This window comes from Equus asinus, chromosome X, assembly GCF_041296235.1.
Source record: "Equus asinus isolate D_3611 breed Donkey chromosome X, EquAss-T2T_v2, whole genome shotgun sequence".
NCBI lineage: Eukaryota > Metazoa > Chordata > Mammalia > Perissodactyla > Equidae > Equus > Equus asinus.
In genome coordinates, this window is record NC_091820.1 from 64,043,454 (window position 1) to 64,059,561 (window position 16,108).

Genomic DNA, 16,108 nt, shown 5'->3' on the forward strand with positions numbered 1-16,108 from the left:
TTTGTGTGAAACCTCCAATACTTCTTGGTGTAGAATCCAGTTTCTTTTGTTGGTGGCAAATTTCTAGGATAACTGAATAGTTTGAGTAACAGAAAAAGGAATAACCATGTCCTATACCATTAATAGCACTGGCTATTGGCCAAGTTTCAGGAGCATAATTAGCAATATCAGATGAATTATGAACATTGGAACTAGACATATCATAATAAATTATCTTAGAGCTTTACAATCTATACCTTGAAAGGGACAACCCCCCCCCCCCACCCAAGGTAATCCAGATGTACTAGAAAGAAGTTGGCCACATATCCAACAATTGGACTGATTGCCATGTGAAGCAAAGGAATGAGCCTATTGTAAGAAGACATTGCCATTAGAGGCCCATTCAGACGTGGATTGGATAAACAACCCTAGTATCAGGAAAATCTTAAATTATATTCTGGTAGTTAATTAAAATATTTTGTAAACGGGTATACAGCTTAAGAATTTAAATAAGGAGATATAAGGTTGGGAATACAGGCTGGTCTTGGATCTTAGGACAGCTGTCTACAACATGTCAGCTTCTTCTCATCCTGGTTTGGTAGTACTTGTCTTGGCCAGTGGAAGCTGGGTGTCAGTAACAGGAGTTGAAATCCACTCAGGATAAGGGGCCTTTTTTAAATGAGAAATGTAAATCCATGAGTTTATGCCTTTTAATTTTTCAGTGAATGGATTGGTCTATGGTACCTGGTATGGTCCTTTCCAAGAAGGCTGCAAAGAGTCTTTAATTTGGTGTCCCTTCCAATAACCAAAATCTCCAGGTTGTAGTCCATCATCTTCAAGGTCTTTATTTTCTGGGAGCTCGCTATGAAAAGAATCTGCCATTAATTTTTCATTTCTTCTTTTTTAGTGTCTTAATGAGACCTTGACCATAATGCAAGATACTGCCTTTGAGCAAAGTTGTTTCATACATTCCATCATCTAATTGCACAAGTTGCCCTGTTATCATTTCCAAAGGAGACAGCTGATGTCTACCAAAGTGTGTAGATCTAAGATTGAGGAGCACTAGCAGAAGAGCTTTTGGCCATGAGACATTAAGCACTTCTGAAAGTTTTTCCCATTGAGTCTTGATAGTGCCATTAGTTCTTTCCATTAATTCTGAGGACAGGGGAGGATAAGCACAGTGAAAGTGTTGCATTATTGGCCAAATGTCACAAATAGATTTAATTATTTGTCCAGTGAAATGAGTTCCCCAGTCACTGTGTAACTTGACAGGAATTCCCCAAACAGGAATTATTCTTTCTAGTAGCAATTTACCTAATGTTAAAGCCACTGCTCTTCTGTGAGGGAAAGCCTCAACCCAATGTGAAAACATACACATCATTACTAAGATCTATTTATATCCTTGAGATGGTGACATTTGAACAAAGGCCAATTGCCATACCTCAAAGGGTCCCTTAGGAAGGGGAAAGTGGCATTGTGACTCATGAAGTAGTCTCCTGGGATTAGACTTAGCACATACAGTACAATGAGCATAGGCTTTCTGAGCCACTGTGGGAGAAAGTTTCCAAAAACATTGTTTTCCCCACAAAATCACCTTTCTAGGTGCCCAATGGGTTAATTGATGCATACACTGGAGCACTGCCAATTGTGTTCCAATAGGCACTATGGGTTGTTTTTTATTGGGCCCAAACTACATTTGTGTGGTGGGGTCAAAAATTCCCCTTTTTGTTGCCATATAGGTTTCTCTTCTTCCATGGTGATTTCTTGAGTCTGTAGAAGGAAATCTTTCACTGGGCTAGCAGGACTAACAGATAGCAGTGGGCATTCTTGAGGCTGAACAGGATAAGTTTTTACAGCTGCCTGCTTAGCAGATGCATCAGCAAGATGATTTCCTTTAGCTTCCAAAGTGCCAGATTTGGAATAACCCAGTATTTTAATAATTTCCAATTGTTTTGGTAGTGGTATAGTATTTAATAATTCTGTAACCTGTATTCCATTTTTATAGGTTGCCCTTAGGATAAACCTCCCCAAGGTTTCCATAGCATTCCAAAGTTGTGTGCTACTCCAAAAGCATAGCAGCTGACAGTATAAATATTTGCCACCTGGGCCTTAGCCAAGTGACAAGACTAAGTTAAAGTAATTAATTCAGCTTGCTGTGCTACCTTTATTTCTGGTAAATAATAACTCTCAATTATGTCCACTGGGGATGTTATTGCATGTCCAGTCCAATAATGTCCTGGCTCATGCTTTAAGTAAGATCCATCTGTAAACCAAATTAGATCAGCATTATCAATGGGAGTCTCTTGTAAGTCATTCCTAAGAGGAAGAAAGTAATCTGTTATTAAAATGCAGCATGGTCATTTTCCTCCTGTGGTGCTTACAGCAATGCTGTAGGGCTTAGATTATTACATCTGGCTAAGGCAATATTAGTTACAGAAAGCAACAGAACTTTATAAGAGACTAATTGGCATACAGAATAACAGAGTGTGATGAGAATTCAGAAGAGATTCAACTGAGTGTGGGACATAAATAGTTAAAAAAGACCACATCACTATTTCTTTAGTAGCCTTATGTAAGGCAGCTGTTGCTGAAATAGCCCTCATACACGGTGGAAGTGCTTTTGCTACTGAGTCTAAGTGATGACTATAATACCCTATAGGTCAGTGTTGACCACCATGTTCTTGAGTTAATACACCTAAAGCATTTTCTTTCTCTTTGTGTACAAAGAGAAAAAATGGCAAGTAGAAATTAGGGTGACCTAAAGCTGGGGCCTGAGCAAAGATGGACTTTAAGATGTTTACGGCTTTTTCTCCTTCTGGTGTCCATTCAATCAAATCAGACTATCAGACTTAAGTAATATATATAAAGGTTGAGCAATGAGTGAAAGATTAGGCACACAATTCTTGCAGTATCCAGTCAGTCTTAGAAATATCTTCAACTATACTTTTGTTAGTAGTTTTATGAAGTCATCAGTTTCTCCATTAGAATTCTGTAATTTTTACGAAGTCAGGATCTGAAAGTTCATCAGAAACCTGCATTCTGGAGTAAATGTCAAAGTCCTTGCCATGAGTCACTCTGAAGATGAAATCAAAGGTGAAGAAAGATCTTTCATAACTTCTTTATCAAGAGCAGACTAAAATCTCAGAAAATTATACTTTGAATAGAAAGGAAACCAAACTCTAATTTAGAATTTGTCCCATGCTTTCTTTCCTTCCTACTACTTTAGGACAAATTTATCTTTCTTAACAAAACAAACAAAAACATATCCATTCCTTATACCTTCCTTACTGAAAACATACATCTTACTTTCCTTGCATAGAGACTGTTTAGAAACGTGCTTTCTCATGGAAAATTTCTCAGTGTGGCAAAGAACATGTTTATTAATAAACCCAAGTATTTTTCCAGTTTCTCTGAAATAAGAAGCCAAAGGCAGATAAATCTATCTTTAGTAATTAATTCTAATATTTGATCTTATGTGGAAATGAACTGGATACTCAATAACTTTTTATCATTTAACTTAATTTAACAAAACTCTAAGATTTCAAGGTATCAAAACGTTTTAAAGTTAAGTACATATACCATAACATAATTATTGTTGAAAAGTTCACCCCAAAACATCTCTTTCACATCTATTTAGTTTACTTTTTCCCAATAATTATATTTAGATTGCCTACAAAAACTTCATGAGACATTAGACAAAATCAACTATTACGCTAAGTTACTGTTTTTGCTGTCAAATTTTATAACAGAGATAATGTCTGTATCATATCCAATGTGATAACTCTGAAAGCATGTTTATTTCAATCAAACCAACAAGCTATATAAGAAAGTATACATCCAGAGGTAGAAAAATGTATATATAGAGAGAGACAGATATACTCACATAGACATGCAGACACAAAGAGAGATGTTTAAAAAATGTTAGCCATGTATCAGGTACAAAACTGAAAAGAATAGTTGGATCCAAATTGTGTCTATTGCAGATGGACAAAGTTAGGGTTACCTGCTCATATGGCCAAAGATTTTTACTAAAGATGCTTTTCTTTTTTGCTGTAGGGAGCCTTTTTAAAGCTGCTTTTTGCCTTTTAGAAGTCATCTTGTCTTTTAGAAGCTTCTGCATACCAATCAAAGAATGCATTCCCTTGTTTCTGAGAGGTTTTGAATCCTCTCTTTTAAGGGTGACCCTTAAGGTAGACTTATCAGAAACAAAGGTTCCCCAGAACGGCCATTATAACTCCGAATTATCTCAAAAGTTTACCCATTTCCACTTGCTTAGTTTTAGATCAAGGATTTTGGGGGAGTTGAAGTAGGAGAGCTCAGCAAGAGAGGACAGAGAGCAGCAGATTTGGTTTAATTTTCTCTAGAGTGGTCACTGGTGCAGCTGTCGTTTTCCAATTTGGCACATCTCTCATTGAATTTGGAATTATTTTCTTTTAAAGAGGCAATACGGGATTCCTGATTTCATTTGGAAGCCTCAAAATATCGATTAAAATAGGCTTTCCATTGGGTCTTTGATTTTATAGCCAGCTTTTTCCAGTTGTGTATGCAAGTAAATTAATTCCCTATTTTGGCCACTTTCGATTGAAGTGATCTTTTGTCAAACTTTCCCATTTTGTTAAGTACTTGCAAGTAACAGCTCTGTATGTATTGCACATGAAGCTAGCCAGAGTTCCTATGGGTGGCTGCCCATCTGGGAGGTGGTCGGCTTTAGATGGACAATTTCCCTTTTTTTTAGTTTTGTTTTATCATAAAGTCCAAACAACTTCTGAGGATAGTGTAGTGGGTCAGAAGTGTGCTGCTTGTGAGTGCCACTCCCTAGAAGACCATTCAAACTCTATGTGTCTCAGCTTTTCCTGCCAGTAATCTAAAACTACTGGGGAGGCTTGGAGCACTGGATAAGCAATCCTCATGTGTGCATCCCTGGATGAGCTTTTTATTATTTAAAGTGAACAGTCATGGTGGAATTCACTATGGGACCACTGCACATCACAAGGGTCAACCTCAGACACTTCCACTAAGTTCTCAGTCACCTGAGAACACCTTATGGCTGGAAGGAGCTGATGTCCCTTCTCTTCAGAGCTGAAGGAGTTCAGTCTCTCATTTTACTATCAGGCAATTTGTTCAGACTTTATAAGCACAATTCCTTTCCAATTAAAGCCAAATTAAAAGGGTAGCCAACACCTAGTACACTCCAAAGTTCCCCCTAGGCCCTCTTGCCTAGCAAATTTCCCCCTAGGTTCCTCTTGCTCAGGAAATGTCCCCCTGGGTTCTTCTTGCCTAGGATATGTCCCCCTAGGTTCCTTTTGCCTAGGATATGTCCCCCTAAGTTCCTCTTACTTAGGATATGTACCAATACCCCCTGAAGACACTTAGTCTTAAGACTTGAAACAGCTCAAATAAATATCAGGACTGTGAACTTAAGCAAGGAGGTCCAGATAACAGGAGAACTCACAAAGGCACCTGAAGAATGCAGTGAATCTGGAGAGGTACAATGGGTCCATGTTGGTACCAAGCGCCAGTTGAAAGTAAATTCCAGGTGGTCTCAGGTGGGTTTCTCCGAAATCCCACTGACTATGCCAAGAAATGCTGAGGTAAATAATCAATAACCATTCTCTAGATAGGAAAGATAGAATGATACTTATTGAGATTAATGTGAGGACTGGCCTGGAAGTGCTCCCTTCCACAGGGAAGAAAGCACTCTGGAGAAGTGTGGTTTACAGCATGGTTATATACAGTTTCAGAACAAAAAACATACACCAAGCATGACAGGAATACAATTTTTCTCCCCAAAGCCACAGGGAGATGTTTTGCGGCAGTTTAACACATACATAGCAGGTAAACTTGACATTAACTCTGGGAAGAAAAATTTATCTTCAAAGAAGTAGTGGTATTGGTGTCAGAGAGAAGGAGACATTACAAACCTACCTTTTTATTACTATCATTTGTTTTGGTGAGGAAGATTGGCCCTGAGGTAGCATCTGTTGCCAATCTTCCTCTTTTTGCTTGAGAAAGATTGTTGTTGAGCTAACATCTGTGCCAATCTTCCTCTATTTGGTACGTGCGACACTGCCACAGCATGGCTTGATGGGCAGTGTGTAGGTCTGTGCCTGGGATCCAAACCCATGAACCCCAGGCCACTGAAGCAGAGCATGCAAACTTAACCACTACTCCACTGGGCCAGCCACATTACAACCCTATCTTTAAAGAGTGCATTCTTTGCTTTGGGAAAATTGTTGAAGCAGATGTACAATGCATGTTGGTGGACCATAGGTCAGGCTGCTCTGGGCAAAACAAGTTTTAGGCTGAATCAGATTTAAACCCAAATGGCTTCCCCATATTCCTTAATATGTGAAAACTTATTATTCTTATTATTTTCATCAGCAGAAATCTATCATGCTAAGTTCAGATTTCTTCCCACTCTTCAAAAATTTTACTAAACCTTTGTTTCTTTCCATTGTAATACTTTCCATGTCATCATGGCTTTTAAATCCTCTCACATAAGGGTTTCCTGTTTTCCCAAACTGTCACCATGCCCCGAGAGAACATTCTACCTCCCAAAGCAGACTGCTCAGCCAACCCTTAAGTTTGAATGGCACAGCTAGGAATTTCTCTGCACTTCCAACCTTGAGCTGTCCCATCCAGCTCTCCTTTTCTCCTATTCTTCCTCTCCTCTTAATGTGTCATCTATTTATCAGAATAAAAACTTTCCTCTGATCCAACATCTGTCTAATAATTGGATGGAGTCCTAGGCAGGCTATTAAAAATTAAAAATATGTTTGCTTTCCTCTCTTTTTCCAATTTAAGATACATAGTTAGTGTCATAATTTTATAATTTCCAGAGTGAATGCTGTAATAACCTCAAATAGTCTAACAAGAATAAAAATCATCTCTTCAAAATAGAGAAGTAAAATTATTTCATTCATTTAAAAATGTACATAACTACCACTCAAGGGCATCTCTGTTGAATATTAATTTCTAAAAGAGGAAAAAGTGGGTATACATTTAAATTCTTTGGTTGTGATGTTTATCTTGCTCTAGAAAACCTATTTGAAGGGTTGAATCTTTCCTTCCAAGAGCATGAATTCCCATCATTGTCAAGAGGAATCATATGAGCATGCCAGAAGATAAACTTTGACCTTTTAAAATTGTTTCAAGGGGCCGGCTCGGTGGTACAGCGGTTAAGTTCACACATTCTGCTTCAGCAGCCCAGGGTTCACTGGTTTGGATCCCGGGTGCAGACATGGCGCCACTTACCAAGCCATGCTGTGGCATGCGTCCCACTTATAAAGTAGAGGAAGATGGGATGGATGTTAGCTCAGGGCCAGTCTTCCTCAGCAAAAAGAGGAGGATTGGCAGCAGACGTTAGCCCAGGGCTAATCTTCCTCAAAAAATAAAATAAAATTGTTTCAAAAGAGCCCCCCGACCATGTTTTTCCTATTTTAATCAGCAGATTGTGCTTGTGCCTCTTGGTCCACATCCCATCTCCACACACACAGTTGCTCACACAGACCTTTTTCAGAAGCTGCATTCCAAATTAAAAACTCAGGAGCCTGCGAAGATGCTCAGAGTCTCATGAAGTTTCAGATAGGGGAAAGCAGTTTTTCTTGAGCTCTTGCAGGAGGAGTTAAGTCTCTTTAAAACTTGATCAGATACTAGTAAGGGAATAATATAGAAATTGTCATGGAAAATTCTATTATCAAGACTTTATTACATCACTAATATGTTTTGTAAAGCTGTTAAGGGAGGACTGCATTCTGGCTCCTATGGCATCCTAGCCACCACTGCTAAACATAGACAGACACCACTATTGAAGAAGGCCCACAGCACCGACTCCATGTGTGTGCTCATGGAAATTTTTCTGAAGAAGGGATTGCAGCAAATTTCAACTCCATTACCATAAAATCCTCCTGGAATTGGAAACTGAAAGCAGCAACAATATCTGCTATTTGGTACTTGCCTGATACAAGACAGCTCTAATATAAATGCAAAATTAACAGGACCTTATAAGATGTACATAATCTTTCAGTGACTTAAGGGTACCAAGATTGTCTTCACTGTGACCTCTCATTAATTTTTCATTAATGATTGTGACCAAATATCATATTTTTGTTCCATCATCTCTGCCATAACTTTGTACCCAAAATTTCAATGATTAATAATTCCATTGAGTTTCATCACCAACAGCTATTGTTAAAATTATGAATGCCCTCAAGGAGAGTAATGCATTACACCAACCTTACACATGTTTTTTAGAGATTGGATTTGTCTAGGTCATTTAGCAAGGCCTAGGTTGAATAGCACATGTGAATGTTTTGATAGAAAGAGTTAACTATGAGCAAATATTGCTCATAAAAAAAATTAAAGGCCTACGTGAGACATAGCAATAAATAGTCCTGAAAAGTAAATAACAAATGGAGGGAGAAGGAGGACCAGAATAAACTTTCCAGATTTGATCACTTTACCTGGGGTATTTTTCTTGAATCCTCTTCATTCCCTCTTTCATTTATTTCCTCACATCAAGGAACATAGGCTACTGAAGTCAGGAGGGACCTGAGAATGTCGGCCTCATGAAGAATTACAACAAACTGCATTTAGGCTGAAATTCTCCCCAATTCACATGACTACCTACTCCCCTGCTTTAAGACCATAAGGTAACCAAACCCAAAACTTGAAATAAAAATATTTTAGTTCATTTTGGATTTCCAAAGGATGTCTGAAATGAGAATACACAACCTTCACTTGTTGGACATTTTTAAAACAAGGACTTCAAACAACCATTGATCTCTAAAAGCTTATTGAGAATTGCTTCTTCCTCAAATTATATTATTTCCCTCAATTTTTGGAAGTCTACATCAACAGATTCCTTCTGCCCCCTCTTTCTCAATGAGACACGGTGAAAGATGTCCATTGCAAAACCAAATCAGTTAATACCAAACATAGGCATGGCTCATTTTCATAAAAGATAATAATGCTACAATTCCAAATGAGGTAGAAACATGGCGACTGGTCATTACTGTAAGTGATTAACATATTAACATTTTCCACAAGCACACTGGAGCTGATGATGTTTTGATGAAGGTTAAAGGACGGCATTCTCTAACCCTCAAACTCCCCCATGTTTCCTCTGTTGAGCATTTGAAGTTCTTAGCTAAGCTTTCTGTGGTAACTCTAGTATTGATAATGATGACCAGGATTAAGTTCAATGTAATGTCAGTATAATACAATAAAACCTGTTTGATGCACAGAGAAAGCATTTTTCAGAAAGAAAAGTCAGCTGTTTTGCATTGTTTTGAATTTGGGCTGTGCATATAGCCAATCTGGGATTGTCTGGGCTTTCATTCAGTCTATTAAGTGATACTTTCTCATTGAGTGCTTTTAATATATCATGTGACTTGGATCCCAGAAGATTGGCAACTACCTGTAGATAGTAGTTTATTCCAATGTGTTCACAAAGCATGTTAAAAAAACCCAAAAAACTCTTTCCATATAGTCATCTACTTTTAGTATATATTTTAGCAAGCAAGTTGGGAAAAAAACAGCAATCTCTAATTAATAGGTAAAATTATTTGATTTTATATCTTTTCCTAAATTTTTTTCATTAATTTGCAGCAATCCTCGGCATACAAAAGTTATTTCCAGCTGCTACCCACATGCCTGGCTCCCAACTACCACGGCAGATAAAACCCTGTACCATGCCTCTGTTAGCTTGCTAAGAAGTAAGTGGTAGTCCATGGCAATAACCAAAAATTTTTAAGAGTGTTGGATATAAACATCAGGCTACATTAAATCCAAATCCTAAGATTAATGCCTCACAATATAGGATGTAAGGTGCCAGTGCCATAGAGTTTCTATTAAGAAATAAGTCTTGGTGATTTGGACATAGTCATGAAATTAGTACAAGTAAATGATCCCAACTTAAAAACCAACCCAAACCATAAACCAGCATCTGTCTTTTTCTCTCTCTCTACTAAAACAAAACAAAACAAAAACAATGAACATATTCCCCTGTCTTGGTCTTCCTATAAATTCCTATCAGCCTGGGTATGGGGTTATCCCCAAAATTTCATTAGCAACAAGAAAAATGAAATAAAGGATTGGATAGCTCATTAAGAGCTCTGCAGTTTAAGCACATAGAAAAATAGTTTAAATGCCTTTTAAAAATTGATAAATAATAATAATAGAGAAAGAGAAACGGTCTTTATGAAGAATTTTATTTATCTCTTTGTGTTTTGAACAGTTTAATATTTTAGCCAATGTCCCCTAAAAGGATATCTATTTCATTTTTTTTGTGTGTGGTAATTAAAGAGATATTTACTTTAGATGTGAGATCTTTGTCCTCCATCTCGTTTTGCTTCTCCTGCTCTAGCCCTGCTGTTGACCCTTCCTGTATTTGACTTCAAGGTGGGCTCTGTGCATTTTTCAGGGTCAAAAAGTTGCCATTCTGAGAATGGATGAAAAGGGCTTTCCCAACTGTTTCTGGATGTCCCACCTGCTCCCTCTGCCACAGCTAGCTCTGGTCTTCAGTGTTTTACCAGTTGAAGTCTTCCACAATTGAAACAGGTTCAAGTACGAGGATTTCCAATGATCAAAAGATATAAAATCAAACAAAAGCTCATACACCCTTTAAAACTCACCCCTTATTAACTATTTCCACACTTTTGGCACATGCAAGTATCAGGCAAAATGAGAGCAAAATTGAACAGGAGCCATGGGCCTTCTTTTACATAACATAGATTGGACTTTTGAGTGCCTGCCCTTGAGTTTACACCTATCAATAGCAATATGTTCTTTCCTAATTATTACCTCTGCCCCATGGTCAGAAATGCTGCCTGAGTCCTTGGAGCCTGCAAGCCAGGGCACATTTATTTTATAGTGAGGGAAGAGAACTGTAACAAAAGGAAGCCCAGTTAGCCACAGGATGCTAATGTAGAGGACATATTTCTCTGTTGAACAAATATTTGGCAGAATTTTTTAAAAGGAAGAGGGTTTGGTTTGCCTCTTGTGAACCTCTCAGTGTTCATGTAACACTGAGCATTGACCCTCACAGGAGCTTGCCCACTGAATATAAGAAGTCTTAAATTTCTGTATGTACAAAATCTTCTTCCCAGAAGAAATAAAACTGTATTTAAGTTCTGGTGATGATGATGATGATGATGATAATAAGATGGTCTCTTTTTCTAAATTAAAAAATGGGCTTTGAGGAAATGACCAAAAAAATGCAATTGTCACTAAATACAGATCCAAAGTTGTCTTCATATGGTCTCTGAATAGTGGATGATGGGATTGTCACACAATGCCCCCAAAGAGATGCTTTCCTTTCCTGAACTCTAGAAGGGTCTTCTGTCTTGGACCAAATCCTAGAAAGTGAGAGCTAACAACAGTTCTAAAATAAACCAGGAAAATCAGCTTATGCTGTTAATTTACCAAGCTTGAGCAAACTGCTTTGCAAATCTACTGGTGTCTCCCAGGATCTCTCTTAATGATCTGCCTGAGGAAAACTAAGCAGTGATTAAAAGATAAGAACCATCAAGATCTTCTGAGAAGGGAATTACAATATCTACACAAGTAGTAAAACACAGCTTGCTTATTCCTTTTACTCCCCTTGAGACTCAGAGCCTCTGAAAATGGTGGGCCTCTTCAGGGCAGGGTCAGCGGCTGCCCACTGCCATATGGGACATCAATGCTCCCGCCATCCTCAGCCAGGCAGTTCTGTAAGACCTGCTACTTCTTAGCTGGCAGTCCCACATGGTCTCAACTCTGCATCCTTCATCTTTTCTAGCAGGGAGAAACCGCACTCTCTATCTGCCCAGGATGAGCAGCAGCAATCTGCTAATACCTTCAGAAATACTTAAGGAAAAAAGGAGGAAAAGGGACATAGGTATCAACAGAAAAGTCCTTTAAACATAGCTTATACATCTTCTTTCGACTTGTTAGAACCAAAGAAAATCCCTGTTGGAGGATCAGAAAAAGCTGGATTTTGAGGGGAGCCCTACCCACCTTCTCCACCCTCCTCAAAAAATTACATAGTATTTGGAAACCTTCACAACTGACATATAGTAAAGTACAAGCTCTGATGACAGAGGCTTTTGTCCAGATTCCTTCGTATCAAGTTTACTTCACCAAACGCTCCCTATGTCTATGCATTATTGATAAACCAAGGGATCTTTTAAAAATAGAAGTAGGGGGAGAAGAGAAAGGCAGACCCCAGCTGCACTCACTCAGCACTTTATTTCACCTCCCAGCTTTGTGGTTCAGGTGGCTACAGGCATCACAAATACAAAATCATTCAAGAAACACCTATTTCCTCTCCCTCTCTCTCTCTCTCTCTCTCTCTCTCACACACACTCACACACACACACACACAGGCACACTCCAAAAAACAGCATTACCTGTTCCTGCTACTGCATGGATTTCCCTGGAGCATTTGGTTCCTTGGCTTTAGTCATGACCTCCTGTCCAGAATGCCCACCTGTACAGGGGCAGGTGCGATTTGAAGGTGAGTTTGGAGCCACCAGAATCCAATCGGCTGGGAAGACTGTCATTGAGTCCATACTTCCAAAATCGCAAGGCTGTTTTGGGGAGGGTAGGAGAGGGAAAGTGGGGAGACCAGCCTAGATCTCTTTTTAAAGGCAAAGAGCAGAGAGCACATCCGAAGAGGGAAGATGCTTTGGCTTAGTGGGGCTTCTCCAATTAACAACAGCCTCTGCAATTGCCACAGAAATAATGCTAACTGCTTAGCAATCAGCAACCGGCAGCGTGGTGCAAGAAGAGGACTGCAGTGACACACGCGGCTCACGCCCGCCGGCCTCTCTTCCAAAGCACACAGCGCATGCTCAGGCCTTGGCTCAGCTGGGCTGGGGAGGAGCTGCCAGGTGCAGGGACTCAGGCGGGGATCCAGGCGGGGGCGCGCGGCCACAGCCTGGAGAATTTGTCCCCGCCCTCGCAGAGTGACTGTACCTGCGCCTCGCAGCAGTGCTTGCTGGCAGGTCACGTTCGGGTGGAAAGCAGCACTACGGAGCCACAGGAGAGATGGTCTTTTTTTTTGTTTTTCCTTCTGCCAGGTGCCCAGTGCGTTTGATAAGGAAGGTGGCCTGTGGGCACCAAAGAATGGCTTCTTTTCTTTGTGCCCTGTGTGTCTTGCAGAATGCTAGATGTGGAAATCTTGGTCTTTATTTTCTTTAAAATTCAGAAAACTTATTTGTTCCATCTTTTAACTCAAAGAGTTTCCCGTTTCTCTTTGAAGATTAAACAGGACCTCAAGGGTGTCTGTTGGTTAAAAGAAAAAAAGCCTGTAGGTTAACTTTATAGGAATGCAAGGCTCCCTGCTGAGTCCTGAGTTCAGGGAGAAAGCAGGACACAGATAGCCTGCCTGATGTCCTTGCTACTTTGTGCTGACCCTGGGCGTTACTACACCTGCCTAGCCCCTACCCATTGGCAGACACAAGTTGGCTGGTAGAGAAGAAATGCAGTGTGGGTACAGCTGATTAGCTCCAAGTAGAGCTTGATTAGCCACTAGTTTTCAGGTAGCAGTATCTTGTGGGCTTCCAGAAACATGGGTTAACTCAGTGCCCAGAGGTCTCCTGCTGTCTTTCTGTGTGTGAAGTGCCCTCTGTTAATACTTCTCTTAACTCCTCTTAGTCTTGAACCTCTACCTCTACGCAAAGGGCTTCAGGCCACAGGCATTCACTGGCCTGAGAGAGCATAGCCACCCCTACACACAGCACTAATAAATACTCTCAATAAGAAAGTCCTTTGGGGGACTGGCCCAATGGCGTAGTGGTAGTTCTGTGTTCCAGTTGGGCTGCCTGGAGTTCACAGTTCATATTCCGGTTGCAGACCTACACACTGCTTATCAAGCCATGCTGTGGCAGTATCCCACATACAAGACAGATGTTAGCTCACGGACACTCTTCTTCACCAAAAGAAAAAAAAAGGCAAACTAGATATGTTTCCATTTAAAAGGTCTTTAATAGTAGACTTCTCCTCTTTCAGTTCCTTCCCAGTGTCCCCCACCCCCAGTCTTTTTTACAAAACAAACACTAGCAAAATACAAGGCATTTTGTCCTTCTTTAGAGTTGACAGATGAGTCCAGATCATGGCGGAGTTGCCTGGTCGCCTATCCCACAACCTCACCTTAACTGTGGTCTATCTATTTTCTTGGTGCACATTTCAAGGGGTCAGGATAGGCAGCTTGGAGCTTGCATGGTTTGTCCAAGTGCGCAAAGCAGGAAAACCCCATGTAAAATTTTTGTCACACAGTAAGGGATTGGTTTGTGTTTTTGTTTAGACTTCCCTGCAGGACAGGAAGTTTACAGGGTGGGAACAGCAGTGGTGTGGATCCAAGTCTGACTCATTATTATGGTTCAGCTACTGGAATGTCTAGAACATAAGTTATTATCAGTGTTAACTGAAGGGAGTGTGCCAGGCCAAGCAAACCCTCAGGGGACACTCCACACAGTTACAGGCTCATAAGTGAAAGATGTAGTCCCGGCAGTGTAAAGTCCCTAAGCAAACCATCAAGGCCCCAGCAGCAAAGACGCAGAAAGGAGGCCTGGGCAGCCAGCTGAGTGGCCAGTTTCTCTACACGGGTCTGGACCACAGTGGCCCCAGGAAGACCTCGGTGACAGCTGAGATTAGTGGTCCCTGCCACAAAATATTCTCTCACAATTTCAGTCTCATTCCTGAGCATCTCATAATTGTTCTCTCCTCCAGAGTTTCCTCTTTAATTAAAACCCCTGAGGTGGGTTAAATTTTAACCCATTTAAATCACCATCTGTCAACCTCACCGAAAGGATCCACCACTAACCCACAGAGGCCAGGAACACCACCAGGACTGGTATCCAAGGACAGGGACAACAGCAAAGGAAAAAGGAGAAGTAAAGGGAACCTGGACCTGACTCTTCATTACTGTTTCCAGGGCCCTTGGTCTGAGTTTGGCGGTACCCCAGCGGTGTTCAGCTGTGTGTGGCTGGGAATGACAGGAACCCCCTGTGGGTGCTTCCATTTTACTTCTCAATAAAGACCTTAAATACTATTTTACATCTAAAATGAATATGGATATAATGCAAAGTTCACACACATTTGCCAGATTATACCTGATACTTTAAAGGAGTCTCCCACTGGCATCAGATTATCAGAACACGTGGGTGCTTGCCTGTAGTCCCCAGGCCCCACCCACTCATGATTCATCAACTCTGTCTTCAATAGTCATTGGGTGGAAAAGTTTGAGAATGACCAGTTGGGGGCCAGGTGAAGTTGTGCCATTCAGAACGTTTCCGTGGGATTTTCTGGCATCAGGTCCCAGGAAGCCAACTTTTCTGTATACTACTTGACTTCGCTTTTAAAAGAGAAAGAGCAGAATTTCCTGCCAAACACGACCACATGAACGCAGATGAGCCCGGAGGACTTTAAACTGAGTGAAGTAAGCCAGTCACAGAAGTATGAATACTGCATGATTCCACTTACATGAGGAATCTAAAATAGTCAAACTCACAGAAGCAGAGAATAGAATGGTGATTTCCACGGGCTAGGGGGAGGGGGAAACTTGGGGTTGCTGTTCAACTTGTATAAAATTTCTGTTATGCACGATGAAAAAGTTCTAGAGATCTGCTTTACAACATTGTGCCTATATATAACCTACTGTATTGTACACTTAAAAATCTGTTAAAAGGGTAGATCTCTTGTTAAGCATTATCATCACAATAAAATTGTAAAAGAGAGAGAGCAAAGGACTGCCTTTTTCCATATTTTAAAGTTAGTGTCCCTCCAGAGAACAAACACTATTCTCAAGTTTCTCTTTAGAGTTAAAGGTGTGTGAATATGACTATAGCTATGTAGAGACTCATCTCCAGTGAGAGACAGAACTAAATTTTCCTGTGTGTTATCAGCACTATCATCTAAAACTCATTGGTCAGAGAAAAGGCTCACAACTGGCAAATGTGGGACATGGTACTCCCACGGTTGTGCAGATCAAAAAAGAAAGAATTTATAGATAAATTTCTGGAAAGCAGCATATAAACATTATGGTTTTTAATAACTATAGACTTCAGGGAAAATAACTCAGAGAAGAGTTAGGGTGAATCCATTAGGGACAGGAGTGTAGCAGAAGTGTGCCCTCTGCATTCTTTTC

At 40.2% G+C, this 16,108-nt stretch overlaps 1 long non-coding RNA gene across 1 annotated transcript in view; it reads right to left on the minus strand.

The window, feature by feature from the left end:
- LOC123282607 (uncharacterized) overlaps positions 1-12,788 on the minus strand; it is a 30,087-nt gene extending 17,299 nt beyond the window's left edge. The window contains exon 1 of the long non-coding RNA XR_011499793.1: positions 12,369-12,788. This is a non-coding gene — a long non-coding RNA (uncharacterized lncRNA). The remainder of the gene's footprint in view (positions 1-12,368) is intronic.
- Between the last annotated feature and the right edge of the window lie 3,320 nt (positions 12,789-16,108).